General features: G+C 41.9%; 1 protein-coding gene across 3 annotated transcripts in view; it reads left to right on the top strand.

Annotated features, from left to right (window-relative positions):
* The window catches only part of ARHGAP10 (Rho GTPase activating protein 10), a 311,913-nt gene that overhangs the window by 210,961 nt on the left and 75,456 nt on the right, over positions 1-25,496 (top strand). The gene's annotated exons all lie outside the window — the stretch shown is intronic.

Here is a 25,496-nt window from a genome sequence, read left to right as displayed (position 1 = left end):
TAGGGAATTTGAAAATTGTTTAAGTGCTTGGTTACTCATTTGTTTATTAAAGGTTTGTTGTAGTTTGTTTGTTTGTTTTCAACTGAGATTGCACTACACGCCAGGCATGTATGAGGTGCTAGGCTATGAAGACGAACATTACAACCCCTGATGGAAAGCAGCTCAGTCTGGGGAGTGGAGCCCCATTTTGGGACTTGTATCCCATAGCATTTATCTCTGTCTAACATGCTGTAAAGTTTATTTATTGTCGTAGTTCTCCATTTCTCCCTGCCAGATCCTTGAAGGCAGAGGTCGTTTTTTACACTTAGAATAATAACTGGTATGTATTAGGTGTTAAGTTAATATTTATTGGATGAATTAATGAACTCAATAAATTTTAAAGGGGCTAGAGGAGTGGGAAAGAGGGACACAGGTGTAGTCTCTATGAGCAAAGCACAGCAGGAGCTTGTTGCATTTGCTGTTTGCTGGAGCAATTCTAGCTTGTGTGAATACTGGCTCCCACTGAAGAGTTAAATGTGAAAGCTGGCCAGAGATCTTCCTGCCCAGTATAGTAAAAGCAGCTTGTTGATGGGTATAAGAAGTTTGGGGGTTTTTTGGTTTGGTTTTTAGGTAGCAAGTGGTGCTCTAAGCTATCCGGACAGCTTTAAGGAAAGATGGCTACTAATCATTTTTAGAAAAAGAAATAATTAAGGACTCCTGGGTGGCACAGTTGGTTGAGTGTCCAACCTTTGGTTTCAGCTCAGGTGATGACCTCTGGGTCGTGGGATTGAGTCCCACATCGGGCTCTGCGCTCAGCGTGGAATCTGCTTGAGATTGTCTCTCCTTTGCCTCTCCCCCGCTCACTCGCACTGTCTCTTTCTCAAATAAATAAAAAAAATCTTTAGAAAGAAAAAGAAATAATTAGGTCCACAAGCTTTGAAACAATGTTTAGTGGTACAGTTATCATTAGATTAAGTCCAATGAGGGAACTTTTATGCAGTTTATTTGTGAAAATACTGGCTCTGGGTCTTGCTCTCAGATAAAAGGATCTCCATTGAATGCTGCAGCTTTCCATTTTCTTATTTGAAGCTGAGAAGATAAGTTCACCATTTTCTGCTTGGGAAGTAGATAGTGCTGCTTTCCCCCTGTTAACAAACCGTACAGGAATTTCCGAGTGGCACTGATGAGCCAACTGTAATACTGATGGCAGATGAAACTGGACCCACTCTCAGATCAGGCTCCATGGAGCTGAGGAGAGGGCTTTCACTTTTCCCCTCTGCCTTTCTGTGGCCACACTGGATAATGCTGCGAATGCACACCCATGTGAATCAAGGCACTGACTTTGCTATCAAGAAGGGGGCAGGTGGGATACTGAGTTTCAGATGCTTCACTGCGTGCGTGGGTTTTGGTTTGGAAGCACAGGGTTGCTTGGGGTGGGGAGCTGTTAGCTTGGATTAGTTCATATTTCTGAGAACTTAATTTCCCCATTTCCTCTTCTTTTCTCTCCAATTTCATCCTTGTCCGCTTTCACTCCCAGCTCTTTGTCCCTGTGCACCTGGACTTCACTTCAGAGGCTAGGCTCTGCTATGAGGAAGGATATTTCCACGGACAAGGGTGGTTGTGCAGAAAAACTTCACATGGACGCATGTACCCATAGGAGCTTGAGGTTTCCTTGGCAACTGATCCATGTTTACCACCCAAAGATCTTGTGTTTGACTTGAATGTGGTGAGGGAGGGATATGGTTCCTCTTAGTAAATGTTGGAGAACAAAATGAGAAAGAGAGGGGAAGGTGGATAGAAGGGTTAAAAAGAAGTCTTTTGGGGGAGGGAAGAGTTATCGTAGATGGGGGGCAAACAGCAGGGGCAGTGAGAAAGGGAATGAAGAGGCCTAGGTAGTGTCTGTGAGGGAGAACCGGCAGAGGGGAAAGTGACAGTAAAAGGAAGTCCTTTTCTTTTCCTCACTTATTTTTTCATCCTAGGAATGTGAAAAATGTTGACTCTGACCAGGAACGTCACTAAAGCAAAAGAGAAAACTTTCAGCATATAATTAAAGCAAGAAAGCTCTAGATTAATTTTAGAGTTAGAAAAAGACCGAACTTAATCTGTCTCAGAGATCACATCTTATCCTAGCCTCTTTGCTGTTTTCATAAAACCCATATGTACTCTATAGGAAACTTAACCCACATGTTTTGGCCTTATTCCCACACAATACATTAAGATGTTGTTTTAAAAGAAGTGTTTACGGGCCAAAAATATTATCAAGGTCTTTCTTCCCATGCAAACCAGAAAATTGCATTTCCCAGGTGGAAAAGGGTACTGTGAAATTCCCACAGATTTTCAAATTGGGATTATGCCTTATAATTTATGAGTTTTACATAAGTTTTTTTTCTTAACAAATTTACTTATTTATTTGAGAGAGAGAAAGAGAGAGAGCCCAAGCATGGGGGGGAGAGTGTGGGGCAGAGGGAGAGGGAGAAGCAGACTCCCCACTGAGCAGGGAGACCAATGTGGAGCTCGATCCCAGGACCCTGGGATCATGACCTGAGCCAAAGGCAGACACTTAACCAACTGAGCCACCCACGTGCCCCATGAGTTTTGTTCTTGACAAAGTATACTTGTTATGGATTAATGCGGTATGTTTGTGGTGAGCGCCTGCTTGGAGTCAGACATGATGTGAGATTTGGGGGAAGAGAAGACAGTGAGTGGGGCAGGGGAAAGGTCTGTCCATCAGTAACTGCAGGATGCAGTTGGAGAATAGCGCTGTCGGAGCGATGCAGAGAAAACTGCTGAGACTGTAGAGGGGGAATTTATGTCGAACTGTGAGGAATCTGGAACGTTTCCTGACTAGGTGGTTTGAATAGGTTTTAGGATGGAGTTTGAACAGGTGGAGATGTTTTAAGAGGACATTTCAGGTATGGGGAAATTGTGTAATCAGAGAAGCACCGAGAGTAGGTGTGCGTCCTGGGGATGCAGCTTCTGTTGGAACAGTGGCAAGGGGCATGAGAGGTGATTGGAGAGAGATTTGGGCCAGGTGTAGGGAGGTTGGGAATGCCACCCTCAGACTTTTGGACTTCATGGGTGCCAGGGCCTCTCATGGTTTTTAGGTAAACTGCTTCGGGAAGTTTAATCTGGCAGCAGGTTACCAAGTAGAAAGTAGAAGAATAACAGACCAGGTGAGAGGTCACATAGTTGAGGACATGGTAGTGAGAATGGGAGTTCAAGGGTAGCAGGCATCATCTCCCAAGGCGCAGCGGACACAGTCCAGGGACCGGATCAGTGGGCCATCTCAGAGGAGCGTGTTATGCATGATGGTCAGTAGGTCACAAATGATGACCCAGACCTGGGAGAATATTGGGGCCATTAATAAAAAGATGGAAAAAAAAATGAGTTTGGGGCAAGAGTTCAGTTTTTAATGTGCTGAATTTTAGGTGTCTGGATGTCTAACAAACAGTTGGAGAAGTGGGGCTCAAATTTGTGAGAGAATTTAGTGGTAGGAAGTAGAGGGTAAGATGAAAAGGCATGAGGTTGGCATAGGAGAGTATGCTCACTGTGCTTGTACGCTTCTGGTCTACTACACGGGGTACTCACCCCCTGTAACCCTAGTGTTTACATGTGTATATGTGAAATAGATATTAGATACTTAAAATAGATATAATGGATATAGGTATTTAAAATAGATATAATAGATACTTAAAATATAGATATAGATACTTAAAATAGATATGATAGATATAGATACCTAAAATAGATACATGAAGTAAAAAATATATAAAGTGCCTATTGCATACATATGTAATAGTATCCCTGTATATATATAGAATTCTTATTACGTGTATTGTCCCTTTACACCATGGGAGAAAACTGAAGGGTGAGAGAGTAGCTTGTTTATGGGCACACCGCTGGTGAGTGGCAAGGCTTGGGTTTGAACTATGGGTTGTTTGACCCCCAAAACTTTGCTTCTCATCACTAGAAGAAGGTTAAGAGCAGTATCCTTGAGAAACACCAAGATTTTTCTACTGGTGATAAAACAACAGGAGCCAGAAGAAACCCAGGCAAGTTTCAGCGTTAGGGTGGTCAGGGGACCTTGTCAGTGATGCACATGCTGCACTGTGGGAGAGCACGAGTGTTGACTCCAAGAGTAAGATGTCTGTTGAAAGGAAGAGCTGAAGTCGACCTCAGTGAGTGGGTGTTTGGGAATGGGTGATAACAAGTACAGATCTACGTTGTATTTTTCCGGCATGAGAGAGCATAGGGGTGCAAAAGGCAGAGCAGATGGGACAGGGGAGGGAAAGAGTAGGGTAGGACTGCTAGCACCTGGTATGTATACAGTTTGCCAGTCAGCTTCAATTCTAGTTTTCTGTTAGCTAATTTCTGGGGTTGGGGGCTCTTTAGAGGAACTTAAAGAGGTATGGAAAGAACCCTCCTGGGAGTTAATAGAGTTTGTTGAAATGGAACCTATTCTGCTATTTTATACATTTGTAGTGTCATAAAACAAATTTGTGTTTATAATGTGACCCTCTCCTAGTTTCTCCCCACGTCCCTGAGGGCCCTTGAAGATTATGAAGAGCCTTTGAGAATCAGCAGAGAAAACATTAATATTAGTGTGGTTTTCTTTTATTATCTGTCTTATTTCATGTTAATACTTAAAATGGCAATTCATGTGAAGTAAGATACATAGTGTTACTCTCAACCAAATCACTTTACATAATATATATAATTTTAATCCAGATTATAGGCATGCCTTGTTTATTGCCTTTCGCTTTATTGCCCTTCGCAGATACTGTGTTCCTTACAAATCAAAGGTTTGTGGCCACTGTGCATGGAGCAAGCCTGTCGGCGCCATTTTACTTTGTGTCTCTGTCACATTTCACATTTTGGTCATTCTTGCAATATTTCAAAATTTTCATGATTATATTTGTGATGGTGATCTGTGATCAGTGAATACAACTTGCTGAAAGCTCAGATAATGGTTAGCATTTTTTAGCAATAAAGTATTTTTTAATATGTCCATTGTTTTTTTAGACATAATGCAACTACACACTTAATAGCCTACAGTGCAGTGTAAACATAGCTCTTCTATGCACTTGGAAACCAGAAAATTCATTGGACTCACTTTATTACAATACTCGCTTCGTTGCAGTGGTTTGGAACCAAACCCACAATATCTTTGAGGCATGCCTGTATATTTATGTCGTTAAGGATTATAATCGGATTTTCAGTGTGATCTGCCAGATTTGGTGCTCTGCTTTCTCTCAGCTTTGTGTGGTGCTTCAGTTTGCCTTGATGGTCACGGATTCTGTAATGGTCAGTGGGTCATGACGTTGTTTTCTAGTGTTAGCCTTTATGTACCATAGTTTCTGCGGGCCACAGGATGCCAAGAGATAATCACATTTTATTTACATAAAACTTTTCCATGACAAGGATTCTAAAAACTTTGTTGAAAGAAACAATGTTGTCTTTGAAACAGGTACGCTCGCAGTCTGTGTCTCATTTTTCCTGGTGAGAAAATGGAGGCCGTTTGTGATGCTCATGCTTTGTGGAAAGGGCTGATTTTATATCCTGTTTTGAGGCTTCTTCAGTAACCCTCCCTGTAACATATGTTGCAGAATCCTTGAAACGCCAGTGTCCCTCTAGTCACAGAAAAGTCGAGGTGAGAAGGGCATACACGTTTCCTCTCAGGCATGCGACACAATCAGAATGTTCACACACGTGAAGAGTATCAAATGGCACATTGCATTCCTCTTGTTGACCTTGGGAACCAACTTTATTCCTGACCTACACTCCTGTCTTTGCCAGAAGCTAGAAGAATGTGTCCCTGCCCCCAGGCTCAGTGGTCAGTCCCAACCTGCAACAGCCACACGTGGACTGGGTTTTGTTTGGGGCAGCCACTCCTCCACTCCTGTAGCTGCAGAGACAAGACACATCCTAGCCGTCTTCTGCGGATTGATCTCTGTCATCCCTGACTATAAAAGAGGCCCAAGTGAGCAGTACAGAAACCATTTTCCTTGAGGTGCAAGGAACCTGTAGCCTTAGAGCATGCCTGTCATTCAGTGGGAACAAGAAATCTCTTTTTTTAAAAAAATGCAGCCTAAAATGCTTCTTGATTTAGCTTTGCTGGCACTGGGTTGCTAGGCACCAGTTTTCATGTGAGAGAAAAATAAATTTCTGAAGCAATGGCAACAATGATAAAACTAGAAGTTTCTAAAAGCTTTATGTTTGCCTGAGTAGTGACAGTTCAGTGTAAAGGTCAAAACCCCGCGGCAAGAATAGTTGACAAATTGCAGGGGCGTGGCTTTTTCCCCTCTTCCAGTTTTCTTGAATGTTGGCATCTTTGGCATAGCCATGGAGACTTACTTTACTGTTAGGTTCCCCCCACCCCCCGCCGCCCCACCAACAGGGAATGCATTCTCTGGCGTGTTTAAAAAGAAGCTTTAAAACCACAGAAAACTTTCTGTCTGCCTTTCTCCTTCCTCAAAGGAGAGTCAGAAAATAATAATGACATTGTCTTCCCAGTTCTTCATTTAGCTATGCTACAGGAAGTCCTTTCTCTGTGTCGTAGTGTGGCTCTGGAGGGGGTAGGTAGCATTTTCCCATGGTATTAGCATGGTTTGATAAGAGAAAATTTGAGAGACAGGGTTCTTTCATCCTGCAGCATTTTAGTGTCCAGGATAGACAAAGCACTGGGGCTGTCTCAAGAAAATCTAAGAGCTGCAATACAGAAAGGGGGGGGTAGATTTATTCTCTGTTATCTAAGAAAGCATAGTCAGTACAAGTGAGTGGAACTTGCTAGGAGGTGAGTTTTTGATTCGATAGAAGGAGGAACTTCATAATATTTTTCATAATGAGAATGTGTTCATGTTGGAGATGAGGATTGAGGAGTTGGAGAAAGCGAACAGGCCTGGCCCACTCAGAAATTCCCTGCCAAGGTCTCTGGAGATGCAGAGCTGTGAAGACACATCCTCAGAGCAGAGCTCCGGGCTTGGAACTTGGCACTCAATTAGTATTTGCAGAACTAAGGATGTTGAGGAATATGATCCTTTTGTTCATTTCTTTTTTATGAGCAGCATCAAGAGTTCTTGGAAGGGAGAATAAGAATCCAGGAGTGAGGGGATGGGGTGGTGAGCAATGGAGAAGGTACCATCAGATGCCCTTCCTTAGGGGACAGGATAGTGTGGGGTGTTTATGGGCTTGACTCTTTGCACGGACGGGCCCATTTTTATTTTTCTTTTATAAAATTAAAAAACCCCAGCTTTCAGAGCTATCTCTTCCACATCTCTCAACATAAAATTGAGAACAATAATAATAGCTAATATTGACAGAGGGATGATTATGTGTTGGGCAGTAGGCTTAGCTCCTTCTGTGACATTTTATGGAAATACTTACAGATAGGGCCATGTAGTGTAGCACAGTGAGTGCTAAAGTGAAATCCCTTGCGTTGGCATCCCAGCTCCCGCAAGTTATGTGACTTCTGTGTGATCTGGCCATCCTGTTGACTCTCATTGTCAGTTTCCTCCTCTGCAAAATAGAAATAGCGCAAGTATCTCTTCAACAGAGTAGTTGCAGAGATGAGTGAGCTGATCCACCTGAGATACTCAGCTCACTGCTGTTGCACAAATGAGGAACATGAGGCTCGGGGAGGCTCAGTCACTTGCTCAAGCTTATAGTCCTAGAAAGTGGCCAAGCTGGGATTTGAACCCAGTCTGTCTCCAAAGCCTATCCCTTAACCTTACTCTGTCACTGTCAGATAACATGTGTATAAATATACAGTTTTATATTAAACAACTTTAATGACTTATTTGTGTTTTTTAAAAGATTTCTTTTTTTTTTAATAGCAGTGTTAGATTACAACAAAATTGAGAGGGAATTGCAGAGATTTCCCATATATCCCCTGCCCCCCCGCCAACAAGCAGAGACTCCCACCAGAGTGGTACATTTGGTACAGTTGAGGAACCTACACTGACACGTCATTGTTGTCCCAAGTCCAGAGTTTCTTTGATTCCCTCTTGGTGGTGTACTTTCTATGGGTTTGGCCAAACGTGTTGTAACATATATTCATCATTACAATAGCAGCATATTTTCACAGTCCTAAAAATCCCATGTTCTGCCTGTCCATCTCTTTCCTCGCCTCCTCCCCCCCTCCCCCACGTCCCAGGCCTACCACTCACTGATCTTTTTACTCTCTGCATAGTTTTGCTTTTTCCAGAATGCCTTATAGTTGGAATCATATGGTAGGTAGCCCTTCAGACTGACTGCTTTCACTTCGTAAGATGCATTTAAGGTTCTTCCGTGTCTTTCCATCGTTTGAGAGCTTCTTTCTTTTTTTTTTTTTTTTTAAAGATTTTATTTATTTATTTGACAGAGATAGAGACAGCCAGCGAGAGAGGGAACACAAGCAGGGGGAGTGGGAGAGGAAGAAGCAGGCTCATAGCAGAGGAGCCTGATGTGGGGCTCGATCCCATAACGCCGGGATCACGCCCTGAGCCGAAGGCAGACGCTTAACCGCTGTGCCACCCAGGCGCCCCGAGAGCTTATTTCTTTTTAGTGCTGACTTGTTTGTATTTTGGGAGAACCAAGGGGTTTATGTGATCATTGTACCCAGCAGGCAGTGGCAGGAAGGCCAACTCCTCTCAACTGGCCCTCTTCCCTCCCCTCAAATCGCCCTCCATTTGCTGTGTCATGTGTGACAGGCAGCCCGCTTCCGAGATGCCCTTCCTTTGGGGTCAGCAGGTTGTGTCAGGCCTCCCAGCTAGCTTTTGCCGGAAACTCTAGCGAAGAACTTCTGCTCATCCTCTCTCTCCTTGTGGTCATCACCATCAGGATAATTAACATACGATAATAACCCAGTATTTATTAAGTGCTCATTCTGTTAAGTATTTTACATCATAATCTCATCTAATGCCCCACTCAACAGCTCAGTGAAGTAGATATCACCATCCTCATTTTACAAATGAAGAAGCTTAGGGTAAAAATTTGCCCAAGGTCACAGAGCTGGTAAATGGCAGTGCTGGGATTTGAACCCAGGACTGTCTGGTTCTGTAGGTGGGACCGCTAAACCCTAGACTATACTGCTGCTCCGTCCCTTCTAAGTGACTTTAAATGGAAGGCTCTGTCTGTGGGGTCTCTGTTTAATAGACTGCACAGCTGCGTTCTGACCCTTAGAAACAGCAGATCCAGAGTATATGTAGATTGAACGAAATCACTAAAAATAGAATGTTTCAGTGTCTCAAATAAATTTTCGGAAATCCAAAAGTACACTAGTGTAAGTGGGAAAATGTAGACACGAAGTATCACTTCAATAATATGTAAAGAACAGATTTTTCTCAATTTTAAGTGAGAGTATTGAGAATAGGCTACATGCTTTTAGCAAAAACTTTAGAATTACCAATAGAAGTTTATATTCATGAAGTATGTATGCTGCTGAAGCCTACGCGATGGTAATGTGGCCGCTTGCATCAGACTAGGATGCTTGCAAGAGGGAAGTTTTTGTTTTTTGTTTTTCTTTTCCTGGAAAGATGACCTGCTACTATGTAGATAAAGCAGGGCTGGGAGAAGGGTATTTTTCTGGACTCTGAACTCCATCTCTTACCCTTTAACCTCTCTCTGGTCCCCCTCATCTGTACTGCCAGAGCTGGCTAGACTCTGGAGAGGAGTCTCACTGGAGTCTGGGCTGAGTCAGGTTCTCTCCTCTAGAGATTTGGAATTGGGGGAGGGAAAAACTCAGCCAGTTACTCTGAGATTGCCCCTGGGCTCGAGGCTGAAGAAACAACCCTGGTGGTGGGTCACGTGCCCAGAGGAGAAGGCAGGGCTCTGGGAAGGATGGGGAATCTCATTAAAAGAGGGTGCAGAGGTGAGAAATGGAGAGTTGTTGGGTGACTTTTGATGCCCTCAGGTTATTAATTCAGAGCAGTCTAGAGTTCCAGCTCTTTCTACTTCCTGCTGATTCTTTTTAACAAATCCCTTTTTACTTCTGTCAGTTTAGTACTGTTTTGATTGCAACTAAATCATCTTTGGACAGTGTGAGAAGATTCACAACCCACTGTACCTGCAATTCGATAAGTTTACAGATACACAATTTATTCATCGACTTTGATTTAACTCCGTTTATATTTCGGTGCCATCAGGAGCTCCAGCATGTCCTTGAGGCTGGCTGCTACTTAGGCCCAGTCCTTATGGAAACAGGTCAAGTGGGTCTGGTCAACAGGGTTTTAGGTGGAGCCCGGCATGTTGAGGTTACCCAAGTCTGAACCTGTTGCTCTATTCCCATGATTTAACTAGAACTTCTTTAACTTTCTTCTTCAGTTTTCTCAGACCAGTATTTGTACCAGAAGTCACTTTTCTCTCAAATCTAACATAATTTCTTTTTTCTCCTAGGTAATTGTGTTCCCAGCTGTAGGTCTCCAACCTAATAAACCCATTTCATCCCCTGCTGCATTCCTGCACATCTCCTGGCAGGTTGGGCCTCTGGTCTGCCACTCAGTCATTTAGCATTTTTACATCTACTCTTGCATCTGGCATACTCTTCTTCTGTCTAGAGCAATAGTTTTGAAGTTTTATTACAGTAGGACCCAGTTTGAAAATTTAATGAAAGCTTTGGGTCCTGTTCCCAGAAAATAGTATTATTATATATACACAAAAGAAATGTAGGTGCAATTTTAGGAATTTCAGGTCAAGAACTTAGAACCATGGGGAAACCAAGAGCTGCCATATATCCCTGAGAAATTAGGGCCTGGAATGTGTCTTCAGGCTCAGCCTTTCCTGTCTTTTGCTGGTGACTTATTTTCCATGTTTCTGCTCAGAAGCAGGGAGGGGAGCAGATAAGGATGTCACTCATCTCAGATTCACGCTTTATTTCATTAGTGGCACTTCGTTGTTTCTGTTCCTTACCCGGACCAGCCACCAAGGAAACCCTTTATTAAAATCCTGATGGCTCAGTTTGGCCATGGAAAGAATGAGCCCACACTGAAAGGCATTGTCCTTAAATAATGAAAGGCCATTTCCCATTATTTTGAGATGTGCTGATCTTCAGACCTCTTCTGCCTGAGTGGGAAGCAGAAGGAAACTGACCTGGGACAGGCTGAAGAAGGCACCTCTGTCCTCACCAGGTTTTCATAGTGCAGCCTTGTCTCCTTTGAATTCCTCTGAATTGCCCTGAAATACACACCGTTGGGAAACACCACTGCTGCACTGAGTGATAACTGAGAGCTGACCGTGCACTAGTATTTTAGCTCCTGCATCTTTAGCATGGCCAACACTAGTGTCCTACCTAACTAAATGTTTTGACTAATGAATGGTAGCTAGAAAATGGTTAAATTAAGGGTTGACAGTTTCAGCTCATGCACAGGGGGCATGGCAGTTCTATTTCTGCTAGGCTTCCACAAGTTCTCTAATTTCCACCGTAACTAAAAGAGTAGATAAAATGTCTACTTGATGGAGCAGGCCACTACGTAGTATCCTCCAAATAGAAGCCTTCCCAGTAAGTGTAGAGCCTGCTTTCCTGGCTGTGTCTGGGGTCTTCAAGACCACCCCCATGTTTGGTGCTGTGCTTGAAGGGGGTTCATGGGACTTACCGTGAAGTTGTACGCACAGCTAGATTTATCACAGCAGTGTAGTAAGGACACACAGAGAAAATGACGACAACCCGAGTGGAATCTGGAAGAATCCACGTGTAGTTTTGCTTAAGTTCTCCCCTACCCGGAGAGGTCACACACAGCAGACTCTTCCCCCGGCACTGAAAATGCTGCAATGTGTGTTTGATACTTCTGTTGGGGAAAGCCCGTTGGAAACCAGTGCCTATTGGGAGGTAGTCACATAGGCATCCTTTGCCCACCATATACCAGAATTTCAGACTCACAGACGGGAAGCAGGTGTTCCATGTAACCCCCACATACGCACATGCATGTACAGACAGGCATGGTGGGCCATCCTAACTTTAAAGGGAATGTTTTCTATCCGTTTCAAGAACTGTTTACCAGCCTAGTTCCCAGACACCAACCAAGGGCCACCTTTGCAAGCAGGCCTTTCTAGGGATGCCCACCTCAGGCCTGCTTTGTTTATTCTCTTCTACACACTGGGCATCTTCTAACTGCTGGGTGAAGAGCTTAAGGGCAGGGGTGGCCGTGAGTTACTGTTTCTCCTGCGAGGATGTTCTCTGTCTTTGGGTTTTAGAGCCTTTTCTCTTTTGCTTTGGGAGTGTCTTCTCCATACTGTTGGGGAAGTGTGTGTTGTCAGCCCTATTAGGAAGTGCAGGATTAACTTTATTGAGGAGCATGGGAATCAACACGATTGTGGTCAGTGCGGGTCAAGTAAATTTCAAGCCATGCAGCCTTATGTTGCTGGACTAATTTGGCACAGGATGAAAAGTCCCTTAAAAGCCCTCCTTGTTTTAACTTTCCAGTTGGTTGATTTCTCCTTGAGAATGACCCCAAAGGGCAGGAATCAGTTTTGTCAGCTTTATTTTTGTTCTCACTTTTCAGCTCTGTCGAGTGCTGTCGTTGGGGGGCCCCACATTTTCTCAAGGATCAAGGTGCTGCCATGTCTGTCCTGCTCTCCCTCCTTGGCATCTGGTCAAAACCCCCCTCTTTACCTTGTCCTGGGCTTTGTAGTGTCTGGCTGACACTGACCCTCCTCAGATCTGCACCCTCCTCTATTTAATCTTCTGGATTTTTATCTAAAGAATCTTTTTATTAAAAAGGTTAAAAAAAAAGTTAAAAAAATCTATAGCCTTTAATGAGGATTTGTTAGGTGAGCTTGTCATCCAATATTAACACCATGTTCCTCCTCCCAAGTCATTATTTTTTCTGATGCAGATATTTGTAGAATTATTGTCTGTCTGTCTCTCTCTCTTTTTTTTAATACCAGTACTGTCTAACCCGTAGTGATTTAGGGGAAGGGTTTGATTTCCTTTTGTTTGTGTCACAGCTCCTCTCTTGATCAAATAGCATGACTTCTGTTGATTGTTACATAGTATTGTGTGTTTCTTGTTACTGTAGAGATACAAGTGTCTAGAATTCTAGAGTCTACTAGACTAGTCTAGAATTTACTTTAAGTAAAATCTAATTACTTAAAGCTTCTTAAACACCTGTACAAAGTCTAGAATCTGCTTCAAAATAATCTAGGGATATTGATGAATTAAACTGGCCATCAGTTAATGATTGACGTAGTTAGGTGATGTGCACATAGGAATTTATTATATTATTTTTACTTGTATATATATCTCAAATTATTCATGATAGAAATTAAATGATCTGATATTTGGTGTTGGCATCATTTCTTTTATGCACTTACCAGTTCATTCATGAAACATCTATTAAGCTGTTCCTTCATGCCTTGTACTGCATGGATAGGCACACAGATTAAGAAAAGGAAAAAAAAAAAAAGCAGATCTTGTTTTCTGGAAGTCCAGTGTGTAACAGACGCTGACATAGTGGTAGAGATCTAGTAACCTGGCCTGAGGATTGTGTGTTTGGAGTTTGGACCTACAAGAAGCCAGTAGCTTTCTTTGTCCAAAGCCAGATTAAGTTCATTTCTATACTTTGAAGATTTACTATACTTGGCATTCCTTTGTGAATCAACTCATTTGTTTCTTCGAAAGGTATTTACCCATTCCATTCACAGCACTGAGCTAGGCCTGCAGGAGATCTAGTGGACATAATTATAAAATTCAAAATTCCTTTTGCTAAGCATTTAGTCTGTGTAGGGCAGAGGGTTGGCACTAAGGCCTTCTTGAACCCCTGATGTTCCGGCCACTGGCCAGCTCTTGTTCATACGACCCAGGAATCAACCAGCCAACCCTGAGAGTGTAGGTAGTATTAGTTGTGCATTTGTTTGTTTGTTTTCTTTTAGATAGTATTGTTTTCTCTGCAGTTTACAGACTAATGCAAGAAACGGAAGCTTGGAGAGTTGAAATTAACGTACCCAAGGTCACACACTTGCTTTATTCATTGACAGTCTGCCTTGTTCCAAAAAGGATTTCAGACAGTTAAGCCACACAGTTAGAAAATTCTTTGTGGTCTTTCTACTGTACCAAGAAAAACAAGACCATATTTTTTTCTTTTTAAGCTTAAATGATGCATAGTGTTTCAGTCAATATTGCTACACGGATAGCTCCAAGTTTAAATTGTACAAAAGTGCTTACGTATGTCTCTGTTGGAATGTGTAGGAGTAAGAAAGGAAAGCTCTGTATTTGATTTCATAAAGTCACGAGCTTCATATAGTTGCTTGAGCCACACATGCCAGTGCCTGGTTGTGTGTACATGACAGTTCTTATTCATCATTGCACAGCTGGTGTATTGTTTGTCATCATTATTACTTATTCTTAATTACCAAAGTGCACATGGGCTGCAGACTGTAGATTGTGCCAAACCAAACCTCTAAAGTCGTTGGACTAATAGGTTTTGAGGAAGATTTAGAATCCTTTGTAAATGATAGCAGTGCTGTATATATTCCTATAAAGAAACAGTGTACATCAGAAACTCACACAAAATCTGGATCCTAATCTTGAGTATATGATTCCCAGTATCTGCCTCCTGTTCTCTTTAATCTGCCACTGAATCAGTTTTGTTTTGTGTATTGAGAATTGAATTTATTCATAGGCTGTGCCCTTTTTAAGGTAATTGTTTTTCTTTCCCTAACTCAGCAATAAGTGGAAGTGGAGACATTCTTTCTCCAGGAAAGGCTTTAAACCCTTGATTTCTCTAGAATGTCATTTCTGTTTAGATGGAAATGTGGGACATGACCACTAAGAGGATTAGTCATCATTTTCAAAATTTAATGAAGGAATCAGGTCATTTGTGCTTAATGTGCTAATAAGCTCAGAGTAAGCTGTACTTACTGATGGATTGATGTGGAAGGGTCCTTGGAATGATAATTGTTTCTTGTGTCTACTCCTTTTACTCCACAATTTCTGTAGGACAGTGTTACCTGAAATGTCAGGGTCACAAACACCTGTGGTTGAACTTTTTTGGAAGTCCTCTGTGCTTTCTCCAAATTCCATGTAACTTAAAAGAAAACTCTTTCACCTGACTTTATTATTTGGATGAATCCAAACTCTTGTAAATGGTTTCTAATTCTCCATTGTTTTCCATCCTTGGCGGCTTTCCTGCTCATTACTGTAGGTCAGTGATTCCTAACCAGTTTTTATGTTTCATACTTCTTTGACAATTCGATGAAAGATAACAATCTCATTTTCTAAAAAGAAAAAATACAAATGCATATATGCCATTTATGATTTGAGGATATACACTAATACTGAAGTCTGTAAGAAACCTCAGGAACCCCTGTTTTGGTGAAATAAACTTGGGTGATATTGAAATAACTTAATAAAAACATGTGGCCCATTGGCACAATGTGGACGTGAGGGAACTAGTGAAGTTTAGCAAGTTACAGGTTTCCACATGTGATGGCATGTTACCTTTTACTTTTGTGTTTACCAGTAGTATTTATTGTCAGTTTCTTATCTAAAACAGATACCTCAAACACATGATTTAAGATAGCAAACTGAGATCTCAAAATCTTACAGTATAAACCAAAAATAAGTTAAAAGGAAAAAAGAATAACACCTTGGTATCAGTCAAATGGAGGAAAAGGCTAGAGACTAGCAAATGACACTTTTAAAAACTGGCATGGATCATAATCTGTTTTACTCCTAACTCAACCTTCCACAGATGCAATATGGAACAGATGCATATATAATCTTCAAAATCCCTTTTTAGAGGGAGGTGTGGCGAGTGGTTTGGTCAGCCTTGGGGAAGACTTACAACTTCCACAAAGGTAGAAGCTCTCCCCGACCACCGTGCTCTCCTCCCAGGGACAGGAGAACAGGTGGGTGTGATATATCACGGACTCCCTCTCGCAGACATCCCAGGGGCAGTGATCTCCAGTGATAAACAAAGTCAGAAGGAAAACCTCAGAATCAAAACTAAAAAAAAAAAAAAAAAAAAGGAAAGAAAAAGAGCTTCTGTAAGAGAAGAAGATGAGAAAAATGACCCCTAAGAGTAGAGAGAGGAATGCCATTTCCCACCCTGATAGCTTGTGACGTGAGCGTCTAGAAGTCATGTCTCTTACCTGGTTCATCTTCTGCCTGGAGAATGATAGAAAGTGGTGATAGCGGCCACCGAGGATAGAGACTCCTGGCGTGGGCTGAAGGGCCGGGGCCTCTGCTGGAATTGTGGACAACCCAGGCAGGGGGACTGAACAAAGACACAGGCATTTTGGCAAAACCAGAGATGAGGTGAAGGACCAGGTTGCGTTCAGGTCTGGCTGCATCCTTGGCGCCCCTCCCCAATCCCCATAGGTTATGGACCCGTTGTGTCCTCTCAAAATGTTGAAGCCCTAACCCCCAGTGGAGGGGCATTTTGGAGATGGGGGCAGTCTTTAAAAAAGGGAACTAAGATTAAATGCGGTCTTAAGGATGTGGCCCCCATCCAACAGGACTGCTGTCCTTAGGAGAAGGGGAAAAGACACAGGGATGGGTATGCACAGAGGAAAGGCCATGTGAGGGCATAGTGAGATGGCAGCCATCTACAAGCCCAAGAGAGAGGCCTCAGGAGCAGCAGACCCTGCTGGCATCTTGATCTTGGATCCCCAGTCTCTGAGGAGATAGATTTTTGTTCGAGCCACCCAGTCTGTGGGGTTCTGTTGTGGCAGCCCAAGCAGACGAACACACCATTCTCCAGCTACAGAATGCCGGGCAGGCAAAACTGTAGTGTGTGGAAGAAGAAAACAGACCCCACAACATGGGAAGAGATTCAAGGACATGTCACCCATGGTGTAGTGGTGTGAATAAAGTGTTGACAAAGCTGCCCATTTAGAACACAAGTAGAATGGAAATCCACCAACCAAAAATATCCAGTGTGGAGTCTCTATGAATGTATTGCAGCAGGAGGGGAGAAAACGTAAACTGTAGAGGAAGAATCTGTTCTGGAAGAAATACTGATCTAAGGAAGAGAAGAGAGGAACTTACTAAAATTTGTCCCTGTGGAAGAATTAAATATTTAATGAAATGGAAGTTGAAAAAATAAAAGGATTAAGGAAGATTTTTCTTTTAAAGGTACTTGCTGAGCTAAGAAAACTGACACACGTACAGTATTTTAGAACAAATGAACAAATTAAAACATATCAAAAGGAATGGAATAAAAAATTAAATTACCCTCATTGATGGAACAGTCACAGTCAGCAGAAGGAGACAGGTAAAAGAAGTCAAAGAAACAGACACGGAGGGCAAAAGTGACCTGTTACAAGTCAGCACAGTGATACAGAACCAAGCGCATGGGACAGAAATCATCTTAATGATAAAACAGACAAAAATATTTTTTCCTGAATCAAAGTGAGACCATAATCTGATCAAAATGTTCACTGCATTTCAGGAAACCTGACTTTTAAGTTCTTCAGAATTACCCATATAGGGACAAACTGCGATTCAGTTATTAGATTTTGAGGAAAAATATTAAATCCGTTAGGAAGATACATCTGGTTGCCTCATATTTTCCAAAGCAACTGAGAAGACAAAAGCAGTGTTTATAGGTTTTGAGTATCTATTTCTGGCCCCAAAGAAAAATCCCAAATTTCAAAAGGCAGAAATAACACAGACCATTTTTTTTTCCTGATCCATAATACTCTAAATCTGGAAATTAGAAGCAAAGAAAAAAAAATAAAGTCCCTGGTCATCTGGAAATTTAAAAACTTTCATGAGTCCTGGATTAAAATAGAAATAAAAAAGTTGGAGAATACCTAGAAAAATATTGTGAAAACAAGAGTATCAAAACCTAATGAATCGTGCAGAAATTATGTTCTGAGGGAAATGGATAAGAATGAAATGTTACACTTCTACCCATCTCCCAAATTTGAAGAAATTAAGAGATATAAAAGATGAAATTAATTAGGAAAGAAAAAAAGTTTTTTTTAATAAAACCTCTTGCATTTTTGGTGGAGTTGGGGAGCATAAAGTAAAACAGATTTTCTTGGCTAAGCTAGTCAAAAAAAAAACCAAAAACGGGTGGGAGAGGAGGCTCACATATATAAATAGAAACAAATGTGGAAATAACCATAGATACACAGTGCACAGAATTTTGAAAATCAGAATAAAATTAGTGAACTAATAAAGAAATAGAAAACTTTAAAAGAGCTGCCATTCCCCCCAAAAGCACCAGGCACAGATACTTTCACAGGTGAATTTTAAACTTGGAAGAAACCGTTTAATCTGTTCATGTTTAAACTGGTCCACACCATAATAGAGGAGAGTTTCAAATTCTTTTTATGACGCTGGTAGGGCACCAGTGCTGAAGCCTGTCAGAGATAAAGTTGTAGATCAGTTTTACTTCAGCATATTGTGCAGAGACGTTAAATAATACATCAGCAAATAATAGCAGTACTTTAACAGTGTAATATTTCAATCTAAGTTGACTTCATCCCTGAAATACAGGGGTGTTTCACTATTAGGAAATACATTAACATAATATATCATATTACTAAGTCAAAGGAGAAAATCTTTCAGCCTGGTGCCTAAAAGCATGTGACAAAATCTACATAATTCCTAGGGAAATAATTTAGTAAAGCAGAAATTGTGGCTGCTTCCTTACAATGAGTAAAAATGTGTATTTTAATCCTTAAGTTTGTATTGTTTAATTATTGAAATGCTTAGAATGCTGAAATCGTGACTTCGTTCACTGTTACTAATTACCTATTGTCCTAAAATTATTAGACAAGGAAAGTGAGAAAGCAATACGAGGTGGTTTGAAAACTGGAAGGGGAAAGTTTGCATTGTTTACAGATGTGATTGTACATATGGATAGCTCCAGAGAGCAGATAGAAGGTCTCGTACATACACTAAATGATTCACTGGATGAAGGATTAAGAGTAATTACCAAAATCGATAGCTTCCTTATAATACCGCAAGGCATCAGAAAATATGGTAGGAGAGCAGGCCCTATAATCAGTGTTATCTGAAAAGATGAATTGCCTGAATGTAAACCTAAATCAAGAAGAGATAAATCATAGGTGTGTGAGCCTAAATGAAGAGATGCAGAACACCTATTTGAAGAAAGCTGGAAAGTTCCACCGAGAGCTGAGGGGAGTCTCCGGGAGGAGGGAATGAGTGTGTGTTAGCTGGAACAGACTTTCTGTGATGGTTTGCAGTGTCCAAGCACGGCTTAAAATGCCCTCCTGCTTTGAAGCCATCTCTCCGTTGCAAAGTACTCCACAGATAAGCGTCAAGATTTTACAAAAATGTAGAGCGTACTCACTGCTACCGCGCATCCCCCGTACCTCTCAGTGCGGAAATCAGAAACAGCCTTCAGTGGCAGGGAAGAGGGTTAAATAAATAATGGGATGGCCATAAGGAGAAATGCTCAGCAGCCCATTAACAAGAATGAAGTAGACTCGTAAGCACTGATCCCAGGTGTGGTGGACACGCACTAAGGTAGCCCAGTGGTCTAGACCCTTGTGGGACCGGTGGCTTGATTCTCACCAGTAGAATCTGAGGTGATGGGATGTTCTATCCATAATGGTTTTGTTATAGAAGACTCCATGGGAGCAGACTGGAGACGGAGGTTCTCACTAGCCCGGAAGAAGCAGATGGCCATGTTGGGAACTGCCTTCAGAGGGGATCACAAGAGGGAACTGGGGGGGCCTCCAGACCATGCTCATCAAAAAGTCAGAACCCTCAGTCTTATGGCTGCAAGGAAATGAATTCTGCCAACAACCCAAATGAGCAGAGAAGCAGATTTATCCCCAGTCGGCCCTCTGTAATGCTGGCTGGATGATACTTTGATTACAACCTTGTGAGTCGAGGACCTGAGGAGGGGGACCCAGTTAAGATGTGCCTGGACTCCTGACACTTGGAAACCGAGAGAGAAATGATAGCTTTCTTATATACATCAAGAATCAGAGAACACAGAAATAGTAAATGTGGTGTTTTCAGGCTCTGAGTTTGTGGTTAATTTGTTATACAGCAATAGTGAATGAACACACTGAAACTGAATGTTATCTAAAATACTGGCGTGCACTGTCTCACTCTGAATTAAATTTAGAAAAATCTCATGCTACTTACTGACCCGGCTTTTCTTTCATACTCTCATGACTGCGATCATCCTGACCTCTTTGGCTTTCCTGGAACATGCCAGGCACATTTCTCCCTCAGGGCCTTTGCACTTATTTATTTACAGTGTTTGGAACATTGTGTGTTACATAGTGAGCATTCAGTTAGTTGTTGAATAATTAAAAATTGATATCTCTATTATGATTTTTTGTGTTTTAAAATATGTACCTAGAAATTATGTGTGTGTGTGTGCGCAGGCCTGTGCATGCGCAAGTTTTAATATTTTATTAGAAATCAGAGAAGCTATTGGCAATGATTACCTTGGAGGGGGGAAGGAGGGGACTCAGTATTTTTCTGGTATTCGGTGTGTCAGTACCCTCCTTAACAGTGTTATTAAGAGAGGGAGATTATGGTTCATTTATAATTTCCTTCTTTGACTTAAAGCCAACTATTACATACTCAAATTTATATTACAGAATAAACAAATACTCTTGTTCTGTCTCAGAGTGTAAAAATATCTGTCAATTTGACTCATCTATTGGATGAAACTGGAAATTGCTGAGAGATCAGGCTTCAGTTTGAAGAAACTTAACAGTGAGTCTGATTCTTCTTTGAGTTTGAGTTCCTTACATTCTTCCATGTCCTTCCTTTCTGAAGAATGAAGCCCTTGTGGGGCATCTTGTCCTTAGATGACAAAAACTTGAAGCAGTGGCGAGAGAAGTATTTGTGTGTATGATCTATCGAGCACGTTTATTGTGGAGTGCTTACACTGTGAAGTCACTTTGGGAATGGTTATTTTGCTCATACCAAACTATCATCTGGTTGTACAGGATATCAGATGAAGAAATGAAATAAATATGTCTCTTGGTGGCAGATTACATAAAGATGGACTCAAATTCTCTTACACTCCTTCCATAGAGATAAGAGAATCTGTCTCCTTCCCTTATCTTGGTGGACCATGGGGTTGCTTTGGTCGTTGACTGTGGCAGAAGTTAATCTTAACTGCAGCTTGAAGAGCTGACTGCTTCCATTCCCTTCCTCTTGGAGTTCTTCTTTTGGGGATAGTTGGCCACTGTGGAGAAGTCCAGCTACCCTGAGGATGCCAGGCTGCGAGGAAGCCAGTGCCCTCTGTGTAGGGAGGCTGCATAGGACAGAGGGAGAGAGATGTGCAGCCAGCTTCAGCTTTTCCAGTCTTCTCATCCCAGGCATCAGATGTGTGGAAAACCAGCTTGTCACCCCACAGTCTAGCAGGCAAAACTGAGGAACCTAGCTGAGAGCCAACCCTGAGGTTTCAGATCTATGACCCCAGCCACTGTCCCAGCCATCTCCAGCCATTTGACTTGACTTTGGCTGAGTCTGATCATCCCTGCTGTGCCATGCCCAAACACCTGAGCTAGAAAATTCTGAGCATAATAGAATGGTGGTGGTTTGAGACTCCATAGCTTTGTAGCAATCAACAAAAGGAATGTCCCACCATTTCACTGAAAATGAATTTTGGTTTAGTGAATTCTGTGTCCTTATTGACTTCCGGAAGAATGTTCTTTTAGGTAGAAAAGGGAATATTTTTAAAGTTGAATGTAAAGAGCAACATGTTATCTGCACATTTTCATACAATAATAATTCTAAAAATGAAAATATAGTGCAGGATCTGCAGGTGATTAGTTAACTTCTCATCTTATTCTCCCCAAATCCACAGCAGTTTTAGAACTTTAGCCAGTTTTCGCCAGCTGCCTAAAATTTCCACCTACCCTGCCCTCCCCCCACCATCCTTCCCCAACACACAGACTTATCAGTGGACTCTCAGGTCTCTTTTGGAGCAATGCTCAGTATTACTACTACAGTACCTGTATGCTTTTTATTTTTGTTGTTCTGTTTTGCTTACATATTTTTGCATAGGAGGATATAGGAAAATAAGGTTAAAATGCCTTTAAGTGCTGTGGCCCTTAGGAAGCTCCAAGGGGGTTAATCATCATGCTCTTTGATGAACATCTCTCTATCCATGGCTGTGGAACTATAATAAGATCACTATTTCCGGAGCCAAATAAGGATAACTTTATCTGTAATGAGTGCATTTACAAAATGGTAACAGTTCACAGAGCTTTTTCGTGTATTAATATCTGACATGTTCTTCCATTGCAAAGGGAAAACCGGAATAGAAGGAATGGTAAGATGAGATTACTCTGTTAACAGTCAGGGCCACCCTGTGTCATGTTAACCATGTATCTGGGACGTAATGAGAACTGAGAGCATGGCCGACTGCTGCAGGAAATAAGGGAGCTCAGGTCTCAGCATGGTACAGTGTGGATTATATCAGGGGGTGGGGAAAGGTTACCCTGTCTTGCAGAAAAGGGTGACAGGTCAGCTTGACAGGCTTGTTTCTGTATTGAGGAGTCTGTCACTTGGGTCAAATAACTTGGCGAGTGAGACTATTTTCTTTTGGGGAGGAGCAGATATTTTCTTGTTCATAGATTCATGGGTCGACTATTTAAGCCCTGCTCGCATGCAGTGTTGGAGCCTGGTTTGGAATGCTCCTAGTCTTACCTTTGTAAGACTTTGTAAAACCTTGGTGACATGGAACTCCTCATCTCCCAAATTAACTGCCCAACAGTTGTGTAGCTTCATTAGTTCAGAAGGGTTTTTCCCCATACATTCAGTTGACGTATGCCTTCTTCGATTCTTAACCCATTAGCCCTGTTTTTTTTAATAATAATTTTTTATTATGTTATGTTAGTCACCATACAGTATATCCTTAGTTTTTGATGTAATGTTCCATGATTCATTATTTGTGTATAACACCCAGTGCACCATGCAATATGTCCCCTCCTTAATACCCATCACTGGCCTCTCCCAGTCCCCCACCTCCCTCCCCTCTGAAGCCCTCAGCTTGTTTCCCAGAGTCCATAGTCTCTCATGGTTCATTCCCCCTCCGTTTACCCCCCCTTTATTCTTCCCCTCCTCCTCCTACAGATCTTCCTGCTATTTCTTATGTTCCATAAATGAGTGAAACCATATGATAATTGTCTTTCTCTGCTTGACTTATTTCACTTAGCATAATCTCTTCCAGTCCCGTCCATGTTGCTGCAAATGTTGGGTCATCATTTTTTCTAATGGCTGAGTAATATTCCATTGTATATATGGACCACATCTTCTTAATCCAGTCATCTGTTGAAGGGCATCTTGGCTCCTTCCACAATTTAGCTATTGTGGACAATGCTTCTGTGAACGTTGGGTTGCATATGGCCCTGGTTTTAATCTCTGGGCCAAACATGATGAATCCCTCTTTCACACAATAGTGTTTTTAGAATCAGATGATTGGTAAGTTGCATGACTTGGTTTTGAATTTCCCCCCTTCCTGGTCACATTATGCTGTGGTTTATAGCAAGTAATATATATTTGGTCTTCATCCACAGTTCCTGGCTCCCAGTTCCCAGAACTCTTGGAATTTCCTGAGCTGTAGGAGCCATGGGAACATCTTTGTTTTATTTGGTCTCTTGTCCTCAGTTCCTGAATCACTTCAGGTGAAATGGGAGTCTTATTATTCCTGAAAAGCTTTCTCTACCACAACTGGGCTTGTGTAAATGAGGTGACTTTTGGAAAGTACCTAAGGATGGAGGCTCTTTGCCAGAGGAACCAACAGTGAATAGAGGATTGAAACTTTCAGCCCTACCCCCTGATTTGGGGGTTGAAGAGAGAGGCTGGAGGTTGACTCAGTCACTAGTGGCTAGTGATTTAATCAATGATGCCAAAGTCATGAAGCCTTCATAATGGACCCCAAAGCAGAGGGTTTTGTAGAGCTTCTAGTTTGGGGAGCCAAAAGCTTCCTACCTGTCATGGCACTGGATCCCAGACTCCATGAGAACAGAATTCCTTCATTTGGCACCTCACCCTATGTGTCTCTTCATCTGGCTGTTGATTTATATCCTTTAATATCCTTTGTAATAAATTGGTAATCTAGTGAGTAAACAGGTTTCCTGAGTTCTGTGAACTGCTCTAGCAAATTAATTAAACCCAAGGAATGGATCATGTGAACCTCTGATTTATAGCCAGTCAGAAGCCCAGGTAAAAACCTGGTCTTAAAATTGGCATCTGAAGCAGGGCGTGCGGGAGGCAGTCTCGTGGGACTGAGCCCTTAACCTGTAGGATCTGATGCCGTGTCTGGGTAGATACTGTCAGAATTGCATTGAAATTGCTCTAGTGTGGTCCAGTCAGTAAGGAATGTAGTTGAGATTAGCATCTTCCTTGTTCTAGGTGTACTCTCTGTCTGTTAATACTGTTTGAGATGTCCTCAGCTTGCCGGTCACGACATATGGCGGCCTCACCCTGGCCACATTGACTTCTCACGGCTGTGGCTGAGGCGTATGTTCTCATACTGTACTTGTGTGGCTGCTTTTTACACAGGTTCAAGTACTGCCCCGATAGTTTTTTCTTTTGAACCCTGTATTGCTTGTCTGTTTCCAACCTGCTGAAAGCTGCTTGGGCACACTTCTTGCTCCGGAAATTGTTTAGTATCTCTCCAGTTTTGTGTCCTTTGTCTATGAAGACCAAGCCATTGCTAACAAATATGGAGCTCTGAGGCATAACGCTAGAAATATTTCTTTAGATGTATAGTGGTGGAGCTCAGTCCCCAGGGGACATTTGGCAATGTGTGGAAACATTTTTGATTGTTAGAACTGAGTGGGGCTGCTATGGGTATCTAGTGGGTAGAGGCCAGAGATGTTGCTAACCATGCACAGGATGGTGTCCCCAACAAGAGCGATCAGATGCAAAATGTCAAGGATGCTGAGGTTGAGAAGTCTTTGTCCATATTAATGTAGTTCTCCTGAACAGTATCTGGTGAATATGATATTTTTAATTTTTTTTTAAAGATTTTATTTATTTATTTGACAGAGATAGAGACAGCCACCGAGAGAGGGAACACAAGCAGGGGGAGTGGGAGAGGAAGAAGCAGGCTTATAGCAGAGGAGCCTGACGTGGGGCTCGATCCCATAACGCCGGGATCACGCCCTGAGCCGAAGGCAGACGCTCAACTGCTGTGCCACCCAGGCGCCCCTGATATTTTTAATTTTGTTAATCAGGTTAATTAGCACCCAAGACAGGGATTCTTAAAGTGTGAATGGGGGTTCCCTGAGACACTTTTAGGGGTCTCCAAGGTCATAGCTATTTTTATGATAATTGCCCGTCCTACTCCTTATTTTACAATTGTAGAGAGGAGTTTTTCAGAGGTGATATGACATCACAATATGGAAACAGATTGAATGCAGAAGCAGATACAAGAATCCAGCTGCTTTCTTTTAAATCTGACATTGAAGAGATTTTTTCCATTTTTAAATCTGACATTGAAGAGATGTTTTCCATTTTTCAAAATGGAAAGCAATACCATTTCTCTCATTAAATTATTTTTTGTTTTGGAAAACCATTATTCTTTCATAAAACATGTTGATATGTAATGGATTTATTATTTTATTATTTTATTATTTATTTATTT

The sequence above is a fragment of the Ailuropoda melanoleuca genome, chromosome 5, assembly GCF_002007445.2.
Source record: "Ailuropoda melanoleuca isolate Jingjing chromosome 5, ASM200744v2, whole genome shotgun sequence".
NCBI lineage: Eukaryota > Metazoa > Chordata > Mammalia > Carnivora > Ursidae > Ailuropoda > Ailuropoda melanoleuca.
The sequence above is the reverse complement of the archived record's forward strand: the minus strand, read 5'-3'. Positions and strand labels throughout refer to the sequence as shown.